Source organism: Dasypus novemcinctus, chromosome 20 (genome assembly GCF_030445035.2).
Source record: "Dasypus novemcinctus isolate mDasNov1 chromosome 20, mDasNov1.1.hap2, whole genome shotgun sequence".
In the NCBI taxonomy this organism is placed as follows: Eukaryota; Metazoa; Chordata; class Mammalia; order Cingulata; family Dasypodidae; genus Dasypus; species Dasypus novemcinctus.
Window position 1 is genome coordinate 8,325,655 of NC_080692.1, and position 11,142 is coordinate 8,336,796.

The following is an 11,142-nucleotide window of genomic DNA, read 5'->3' on the forward strand; positions in this document are numbered from 1 at the left end:
CCCTGCGTGGCACAGCACTCCTAGCGCATGGCAGCGCCGAGCATGGGTCAGCTCAACACATGGGCCAGGAGGCCCTGGGTTTGAACCCTGGACCTCCCATGTGGTAGGCAGATGCTCTATCAGTTGAGCTAAATCCGCTTCCCTCTGCTTGACTTTGACCTTGAGCCATCAATCCCTCCTTGAGGACGGGCACCCAGCATTGGGCTAATGGTGGCCTACCAGCCCCAATATTTGGGCTACCTGAGAACCTGAGAAGAATTCCCTGGGCAGATTGTCAGAGTACAATATTTGCACCAAACATCCAGTTCCTGGGACATCTGGCCGCTGTTATATCAACACTTTTGTCTCTTTATTGTCTAAAATTCCTCCCTACTCGATGGCTCCCCTCAAAACCCAGCAAGATTTATTTTTTCCAGGCAAGGTCTTTGTCTTTCGAAGGCATCCATAAATTCTTTCTCCACCACATCCGTTAGTAGGTGTGTAATGCAGTCGGTGACATTTACCAATGTGCCTAATGGGACAGGCTCAGGTGCCCACAGGGGTCCTCAGACAAGGGCTTATTCCCTGAACTGCCATCTGCCCAGGTCAGCCCTCACAGTCTTGCTGTCCCTTTGGCATGGCTGGAATCTGTCAGAGGTTCTTTGCAGCACTGTGTATGTTGGTATGTGTGGACGCGTGGGCTTCTTCCATTGGGATTGCCATGACTACCAGGCTTTCCTTTCAATGGTGTTTATATACTTAAAAGGGTAAGAGTTCAAACAAATCCATTCCTGGCTCAGGCTCATGCAAATCTCACTTCTGCTTCTTGTGATTTTATTGAAGTATAGAGCATAATCGGGCTCTTTGTACCTTGCGTTCTGGAAGCACAAACACCTTCACAATAGTTGACTTCTCAGAGGGTGCTACCAAGGAAAAAAGTAGATCAGCTGGGTGCCTTGGCATGACCAAAAAATAACATTTTTCAAAGGAAACAAAATCCAGGATTTTGTGATTTTAAGGGCTTTCTCACCATGAAAGAAAACATAAGTTGATGTTTATGGTGACTCAAAGCCAGAGATGCCTCCCTGCAAATGGAAACACCCAGGCACAACTGTGTCCCCCACGCCCTTGGAGCCATGCTAAAGTGGGCGAGAGGCTGATGGGCTGCCAACTGAGAGCCAGGAAGCACTAGATGGAGTAAATGCTTCCCTTCATGTAGTCTGCAAGTTGTTCTGTTTGAGCCGTTCTGGATGTCTGGAATTAGACCTGCTGCTGGAGGCAGAGAAGATAGTTGTCTCTGGACTCTAGTTGTTTATGTTCCGAGATCTCCATAAAGATGTTCCTAGGTCTCTCCAGCCATAGGTCAAGGTTACACGAGCAGCCTCCCTAAGCCCTGCTCAGCACCTGCCTTTCTTTCTTGGAGTTCCAGAGTCCCTTCCTACTTAGTAGCCTTTATTCTTGCAAAGACATGGTGGGGGAAGGGGAGGGTGACACAGAACTCCAGAAGGGTCCACTCAGGACCCGTAGGCTCAGCCATGCTTCCAAGACTGTATTGTATGGGTGACAAAATTATTTCTTCCAGTTGGTGTGGCAACCCTTCCAGTTAGGGTTCCACATTTTACAGGTAAGGAAATCGAGGCTCAGAAGGATTAAGCGATTGCCCAGGTCATGTAGCTAGGAAGCTGAAAGAACTGACCAGCGTCTGGGTATGTTGGCTTCTGGCCTGTGTTCTTCCTACATGAAGGGACCCGGAGAGGACAACTTAGCTCAGTAGGGGCATTTTCTGAGTGACCATGTTTGTAAGGAGAGAAAAGAGCTATTTCATGAGAAGACCTATCTCCCTGCCATAACAACATGTGCAGGTCTCATAATTTAAGCAGGAAGGCATATTGAAATAACCAAGGGTTGGGTATCTTCCAGTTGCTCCTGCAAATCCACATTGGCCCTGCTCCACCCTGCTCCATGCCACAGCAGGCTGATCTTGGAAGTGATCAGTAGGACCCCTGGCTCTTGGCTTCTAGATGGGGGAGTGAGGCCGGGGGCTTATGTCACTGGCCGGCCATCTCAGCTGGAGGCCTCTGCCCAGACCAGACACCCCTGCCACCCTCCTCTCTTCCTGCTTGGGGTGGTTCCTGCTGGGAAGGGCAGGGGAGAGAGACTGCAGCAGCTCCCCTCACTCACACCTCTGCAAACAATCCTTTAGTAAAAAAACTCCTCTAATAACCAGCTGAAGCCCGTGGCAGCTGCTTCCTCTTGGAACCCTGAAAGACACAGACCCTAGACCGAAAGCTTCCTGGGGGCAATGGCTTTGGTCTATTTTGTCCACTGCTGTGGACAGGTGCCTGGAACATTTCCTGGAAAATATTTTAACAAGAAGTCTCAGTCGCATGCCTTGCCAGGCTCTTGGACTGTCTGTGCTACAGTTTATTTTCCTCTCTGTAGAAATAGTGCTTTCTGAATACTTTGGACTCAAGATATTCAAATATTATTATTAGTAAACCTCAAGTCATCATTGTAAACCCACCCCCACCCCACCCCTGCCCTTGGATAGGACAGCAGGAAGTACCAGGCGCGTAGAAGGTCCAGAAGATTCGACTGGCCCCGGCCCCTTTCATTTCCTCATTACCCTCTGCTCATTCTTGCCCTTCCTGTCTCCATGTTGCAGGCAGGTCCCTCCTGGAAGGTCCCAGTCTACGGCCATCCAAAGGGTTCTCTCGCCCCTGTCCGGTCCTCTGGGGCGTTGTGCTCCTTCCTGGAGGCCTCTCCTTCTCTGAGCAGCATCCTGTCCCAGGAGCCTTTGCAGCTGCTCTGTCTCCAGTCGCTGCAGGACTTAGCTAGTGAAACCAGTGCCTCCTCCACCAAGAAGGAAGTCACCAGAGCCAGGACACAGCTGGCCCTTGCCGGGCCCACAGTGGTCCCCCCGCCAGCTGTGACCTCGGGGGAAGTGCCCAGAAGCTGCTTGTTCCTTCTTGTTCTCCTCCCACGCGGCCCCTGCCCTCGGCCCCTTTGGGGCTCAGGGCGCAGCCTGCAGCCCTGATTCTCACACTTGCTGCTATTCCTGGGGCAATGAGGGAAGCTTCCCAGGCGGCCCTGCTTCTCCTCTGGGGCAAGAGCGTCTGGGGACCCTGACAATGTCCCTTCGTGGGTAAACTTGGTGACCTCAAGCCATGGGCGTCCCTTCGGAATATTTGCTTTTCTCCTCCTGAGAATTGGGTGCTGCCTTGCCTTGAAGAACTCATGGTCAGTGCTAAATTCACTGGCTTTTGAAAAGCAATGACAACCTCTTTCAAAGAGGTGGAGACCGAGAGGCACTTAAGAAACCTCTCTGTGGAGCTGTAGGGACCAAATGATGACACTTTTGGTTTCTAAGAGTCCTAGATTCTGAAGATCTCCATGATCTGAGAGTGAAAATTAGGGGATGGTGGCCAAGCAATTCATTTTCCCTGATGGCAATGGGAGTGAGATGTGAACCTGTTTCCGTTTTCGGGACGTGGAGTTGTCCTGGATAGTGCTTCACGGACAATTATGGGACACTGTAGATCCCCCCAGGGCCAAGTGGATGGAACGTGAGAAAGTCTGGGCTATGATGTGGACCATTGACTATGGGGTGCAATGATGCTCAGAGATGAACTTACCAGGTGCAATGGATGTATCACGATGATGGGAGAGAGTGTTGCTGTGGGGGGAGTGGGGGGCGGGGGCGGTGGGGTTGAATGGGACCTCATATATATTTTTTAATGTAATTAAAAAATAAGAATAATAAATAAATATAAAAAAAAAAAAAAAAAAAAGAAGCCACGTGCAGCTCTCTTGGGGACAGTGGTAAGAGAGATCACTACTGATTGTGTGTGTCTCTCTGTGTGTGTTTTATTAGAGGATTTGCGGGTTTATAGAACAATCATGAATATACTACCCTTTTATCAACAGTTTGCATTGGTATGGAACATTTGTTACAATGGAGGAAAACACATTTTTATAATTGTACTGTTAACTGTAGCCCATGGTTTAATTTAGGGTTCACTGTTTGTATGGTGCAGGTCCATGAATTTTTTTTTTTTTAAGGAGGTACCAGGGTTGAAACCAGGATCTTGTCCATGGGAAGTAGGCCTCAACCACTGAGCTATATCCACTCCCTTCCAAGGATTAAAAATTTTTTTTTTACTTTGTTACCATATACCAAACTAACATTTCCCCCTTTTAACCATATTCAGATGTATTTTTCAGTACTGTTAATTACATTCACAATGTTGTATTACCATCACCACCATCCACTACCAAAACTTTCCCATCATTCTAAATAGGAACCTTGTACATTTTAAGCCTTAACTTCCCTTTCCCTATCCCCACCTTATCCCCTGCTAACCTAAATTCTAGTTTCTGACTTGATGAATTTTCTAATTCTAATTATTTCATATCAGTGAGATCATACAAAATTTGTCCTTCTGTGCCTGGCTCACTTTGCTCAACATGATGTTCAAGGTTCATCCGTGTTCATCCATGTTGCTGTGTGTAATAGGACCTCATTCTTTTTATAGCTGAATCATATTCCATTGTACGTATATGCAACATTTTGTTTATCCATTCATCGGTTGATGGATGTAGGTAAATTTCATGTTTTAGCAATTGTGAATAATACTGCTATGAGTTTTGCGATTATTTTGACTGTCAGTGGCTAGTCCAGTACAAGTATTTCCTGAAGAGTATATGGATTCCTCATTATATGGAGAGGGCTAGTTCCTCGGACTGGCATTGCTTCTCAAGAACAGCGTTGCATGGTCCAGTAAGTCTGGGAAATGTCAGGTTACCCTAAAGTAACACAGGCTTCTTTACTGCAGAACTTCTCAGAGCCTTTAATATGCTGGTACAGCTGGTTACTGTGTGTGCGGCACGGCACTGGGTGCCAGGGCAGAGGGGTGGGCCAGCCATCACGCAGGCGGACATCAAACAACCGTTACTGATGACGGACATCAGTCATTACTAATGCAGTTATCAGTGGAAGCGCTACATTGGAGAACAGCAGGCTGCTGGGAGAGCACTTAGCATTAGGGGAATTAGAAAATGATTCTTTTGGGGTAAAGACGTTCAAGTTAAGAGCTGAAGAAAGAAGCTCACTGGGCCAAGGGGTGGGGGGGCACAAAGCACTTTAGGGAGGGGGAACAGTTTATGCAAAGGCCCTGGGTAAGAAAGGGCTCCCCTTCTCTGCAGTGCCTTGAACACAAGTCTGCCCAGGGACCCCCTCCCTCCCCCCTCCCCATTCCCCCAGCCTATTGCCCTACGGCAGTTTGGGCCTGTGGTTCTCCAAAGAACCCTGGCAGCGGTTCTGTGGTTGCCACACGTTCATTAATTGTCTGAGAGACAAGGGCCCTAACTTGTCTGCGCCTCATTTTTCTTATCAATAAAATGAAGGGTTAGATGACAGGAAGACCAGAATTCCTTCCGGCCGCGGCGGGCTGTGAGTTCACACACTGTCTTTTCAGTTTCTTCGGGCAGAGAGGGAAGGGAAGTAGAGCTCCTGGCGCGCTGGGGAACTTTTAGGCTGGAGGGGAAATCCTGCGGCTCTGGGGAGGGCGAGCTACAGGGCGGGTGGCTGGGTGCGGAGCCTGAGCCGGCCGGGCCTGAGCCTGAGCCAGGGGCGCCCTGGGCCTGGCGCCTGCGGTATATTGACCAGCTGCGGCTTGCCGAGGGCCGAGGGCCATGCAGGCCCTGCCCTGAGTCAAGGGGTAAACCTAAGACGGCCTCCCACCCCTGCCAATTTGCTTTCTTTTCTCCGAGGCAGCATTTCTAAGGGGCCCCGAAGCCTGAAGCACTCTGGTGGAGAGAGGAGGCTTTGGAAGACCCCGGAGGGGCCGGAGGGCCGCCCACTGGGGGGCCAGCGACCCTTCCCGCCAGCCTCCCCGCCCCCCAGCTCCCCTTATGTCAGAGGAGCAGGGACCCTGGCGCCTGGAGCCCTGCAGGGCCCAGCAGAGGCCTGCTCCCGTGCGGGGCCCTCGAGGGGCGGTAATTTTATGAAGAGTCGTCACAGAGGCCGCTTTTTCCTGCCGGTAGAGAAAAGGAGACTTCCTGGGGCATCAGCCAGTAAGTTAGGAAGGAATAATGAGGGAGGACAATTGCCTCCCAGGACCCTGGTTCTTCCCTTTCTTTTTCCTTTCACTTTTGATCCCCGTCTTTTACTTTTCTCGGCTCCTCGGGCAACGTCACATTTCTCCGTCTGCCCCAGAAAACAGACTCTGCCACCTTCTCTGCTTTTTCTCCTGTTCTCAGATTACTTCCCTGGGAGAAGGCTGGGTGAGACGCTTCCTCCTGCTCGGTGGAAAATGTCACGTTCTTCCTCCTCTCGCTGTGGCTCAGAGCCTGCCTAGCTGCCCTCTGCCCCGGCCCTGAGGGACATACAGCGTGAAGATCCCTCTGTCGCTAGAGCCGGAAAGTCTTAAGCTGCAGAGCTCTCATGGCTGATCTGGGAGGCTTATTAAAAACGGAGTATGATAACTAGATAGATGATTGATAACTAAATAGAGAGACGATAGATACAGATAGATCGACAGACAAATTGATAGGGATAGCTAGAGATTGATAGAGATAGATGGATAGATAGAAAAATTGATAGATATAGCCAGAGATGGGTGGATATATGATTGAGAAATAGATTGAGAAATTGATAGGTTGATATAGATATAGATAGATGGATAAATAGGTATAGAGTGATAGAGATGGATGGATGTATAGATAGATTACTGATGAATAGGTGATAGATACAGTTCAACTGATATATTGATAGAGGTAGATATAGATGGATGGGTGGATGGAGAGATAGATAAAGATTGGTTAGAGATGGGTGGATGGATAAGAAGAGATAGAGATGGATGGATGGATGGATAGATATAGGTGATTGATAGATGGATAGAAGATTGAGAAATAGATTGATAGATGTACGTGGATGATAGATAAATGGATATAAATTGATAGAGATGGATGGATAGATAGAAAGATGGATGGATAGATAGAAAGATAGATAGAAAGACAGACAGACAGCTAGACAGAATGATAGGGCACATGTAGCAAAATGTTAAAATTGGTGAACCTGGGTATTTGGAGGGTAGGTTGGGAGTTCTCTGTATGCGGTTTATATTATTTTTGCAACTGTCTTGTACAATTTAAAATATTTCAAAATTAAAAGTGTAAGAAAAAAAAATGGAGATACCAGGTGACACCATCACAGACTGTAATTTAGTGGGCCTGGGGTGGAGCCCAGGACTCTGTTTTTTGACAGCACCTGGAATAAATGTGAGTGGGGGGCCCCAAGCCTCTCTGGCCAAGGCCGACGACTTAAGTGCTGTGCCAGCCACCTCGCCCTGAAGGAAATGGCGTTCTCCTGCGTCTCTCTTCATCCCCAGTGCAGAGCGCAGGCCCTGCTCATGTCTCCCCACGCCCTCTTATCTTCCTGTCAGGACCCAGTGTCCTCTGGAGGCTTCTAGGAGCGCTTCCTCCTAAGACCCTGTTTTAGTTTCCTAGTTACAAAAACAAACACCCTGCAATGGCTTAAACCTGCGAGCTCTGAGCCAGGAGAAATCCACATTCGAGTGCCGGGAAGGCCCCGCTTTCTCCCTGAAGACCACGGCCCCCTGGGACTGGCTGATGGTCCCTGTCTTTTCCGTCACGTGGCAACACACATGGTGGCATCTTCTTTCTCTTCCACGTTCTGTGGACTTGGACTTGCAGCTTCCGGCTGCCTCCCGTGCCTTCTCTTCCGTGCCTGGTTTCCTTCGCTTATGAGGATGTCAGCCGTATTGGGCCAAGGCCCACCCTCCTTCTTTTGGCCACACCTTCACTGAACATACCTTTTGTGGGGGATGTGATTCAAACTCTAATAGACTCCTTTATCCAGTCCTCACCTGCTCTTCTGGCTCTGAAGTTTACGGCCCAGCCCTGCCATTCAAAGGCACTTCCACAGTGTGAAGCATTCCTCGTCCATCTGCTATAAGGATTGATGGAAACAAAGCTTGTGAAAGGGACATAGCACATTGCCTGGTACACAGAAAGGGCCTAAGAGATGCTCATTGCTATTATTACTCTCCACTTCCATCAGATGGCAGAACCATATTGAATTCATCTCTGCAGCCTTCATGCGTTAAAAGGAGAAACTGCTCCGTAAAGGCTGCAGAGGCTGGCTGACTAAAATTTGCATGAATAGAGGCACTGCTTTCCTGAACTGAATGGGACAAACCAGTCGGAGAATAGAGAGAAGAGTTTCACCTTTGCAATTAGCACCCACCAGTGCGTGCTCGCAAGTGCGGTCTGTGAGCCATGCTGGGGAAACCTGGGTCAGCTTTCCACTACCCCAAGGGTTCTTAACCCTTTTTGTTCTCCGGACCCCTTTGGCAGGCAGGTGAAAACCATGGACTCCTTCTCAGAATATAGCGGCAGATAGTTTTATGACGCTCACCTAGTGTGGGGTCTAACAACTACTGTAATTTTGAAGTATGGATGAGAGTAAGCGATTTTTCGAGATATGCAATAACTGTAATGTGATATGAAATGAATACTTTTTTTTAAAGATTTACTTCTTTACTTTTATTTTTCCCCCCTTTCCTTCCTCCTGCCCTGCTGTTTTTTGCTGTCAATGTTGTCTTCTCTTCTCATTTTCTCTCCTCTAAGGTTCACCAGGATTCAATCCTGGAGACCTCTGATGGGGAGAGAGGTTCCCTGTCAATTGCACCACCTCAGTTCCTGGTCTCTGCTGTGCCTCACCTTGACTCTCCCCTTGTCTCTCTTTTGATGCATCATCATCTTGCGGCATAATTCACTTGCATGGGGCACTGGCTCACAATGTGGGCACTCGCACAGGCACTTGTGCAGGCACTGGCTCACCACGCGGGCACTTGCGCGGACAATGGCTTGATGCACAGGCATGCTTCCTCTTCTTCTTTTTCACCAGGAGGCCCCAGGGATTGAACCCAGGTCCTCCCATATGGTAGGCGGAAGCGCTATCACTTGAACCACATCCACTTACTGATATGAAATGAATACTATTTTAATTTATTGCACACATTCATAAGTGAAGGAAATGCTAGATTTTGGTTAAAGGTCAGAGAAAATAAAGATAATAAGTTGATTATTTTAAATTCAAGCTCACAGACTCTCTGAAACCCCCGTGGACCCCTGAATAAGAATCCCTGCACTACCCTGACAACTTCTCACTCGTTTCATCTGTGATGTTGAAAAACGAGTGCGTCGCCAAGTCAAATTTTGCCCCTCAGGGTGGTTGGATTACTTTCCTATTGCTACCATAACATATTACCACAGCCTTAGTGGCTTAAATAACTAAAATTTATTCTTACAGTTCTGGAAGTCAAAAGGTTGAAATGGGTCTTGAAGGCAGAGGAATGTGAAAAACATGAACTGAACGGACCACTTGATGAATTCTGAAAGAGGAGCCCCCATCAGCACAAAGGAAATGCCAGTGTAAACATCGGCAGTTTGGAAACCATAGTATTTAGTATAGTAAATAAATAAATTATAAACCTTGTGCAAACACTACCAAAAAGGGTGTTGTAATGCATTGGAAATCCATAATAAAACTACTCACCAACGAGTATCAATAAAATAAGTTTAAATTATGGACCCACACACACACATATGAAGCAAGGTGCTGGCAGGCATGGGGGTTTGAATCAGGTCCCCACAAAAGGCATGTTCAGGTCCCAACCCCTGGCCCTGTGGGTGTGAACCTACTTGTAAGTAGGACCTTTGCAGACCTTATTTTTAGAGAGGGTGTGCCCACACTGAACGAGGGCAGGGCTTAATCCAATATGGCTCACATCTTTAGGAGCAAAGGGAATTGGACATGGAAGAGAAAACCATGGGAGGAGCTAGAAGCTGAAAGTCATTGGGAACCCAGAAGAGAAAGAAGGTGTCACCACATGATGGGAAAGTCAAGGAACTCAAAGATTGCCAACCAGCCATAACACTATCAGTCCCAGCAGGAAGAAAATCTTCCAGCCTCTGAAAGCCATGAGACAATAAATTCCTATTGTTTAAGCCAACTCATTGCGTGGTACTTGTCAAAGCAGCCTGGAAAACTAAGACAGTGTTTTTGGTATGGGAAAGTGGGGTCGTGCTATGATAAAGACCTCAAAAGGTGGAAATGGCTTTGGAATAGGGTAATGGGTAGAGGCTGGAAATATTGTGAGGCACTTCATTGAAAGACCTAGACTGCTTTGCAGAGACTGTCGGTAGAGACCTTAAAAGGCCATGATGAATGTGTTATTGGAAAGTGGAGGAAAGGTGGTCCTTGTTGTAAAGTAGCAGAGGACTTGGCTGAATTATGTTCTAATGTTGGATTGAAAGTGGAACTTGTAGATGATGAACCTGGGTATTTAGCTGAAGAGATTTCCAAGCTAGGTGTGGAAGGTATAGCCTGGTAGCTTTTAGTAAAGAGCAAGAAGTAAGGGAAAAGTTGAGGAATGAACTTTTTTTTTCTTATATTAGAGAAGTTGTGCACATACAGAATAATATTACTTAAAATATAGGATTCCCATATACCACCCTATGATTAACACCTGGCGTTGGTGTGATATGTTTGTCACAATTGGTGAAAACACATTTTTTATTACTCTACTATCAACAATAGTCCATGGTTTAACTTAGGGTTCACTGGTGATGTTGAGAAGTTCCAGGAATTTAAAAAAATGTTTTACTCTAGTACCATACACTGGATTTATATTTCCCCTTTTAATCAGTTCAGTGCTGTTAATTACATTCATTGTTGTGCTACCATCACCATCATCCATCACCCGAGCAAAAAATGAACTCTTAAGCACAAAGGAACCAGCAGCTGATGATTTTGAAAGTTCTGGGCTTGCTCTGAGACTAGGGCCAGAAGTGGCTCTATGTGAGCTCTCCCAAGCTTCTGGGACGTGAGTCCACAGAGGACAAGGCACCCCATGAAGGTTTTACTGAACAGTTCTTTGCTAAAGAGTAAGTGGCTGAACGCGGAGCCAGCAGCCATTTCAGAGGAAGTCAGGATTGGAAATGCCGTTATCCGGGAGGACCTGTGGAGAGGCCTCTGTCTGATGGTTTGGATCTCCTTGAACTACATGTAGCACTTACAAGAGTTTTACAAAATTTGTATGAATGGAGGCACTGCCTTCCTGAACTGAAAGGGAA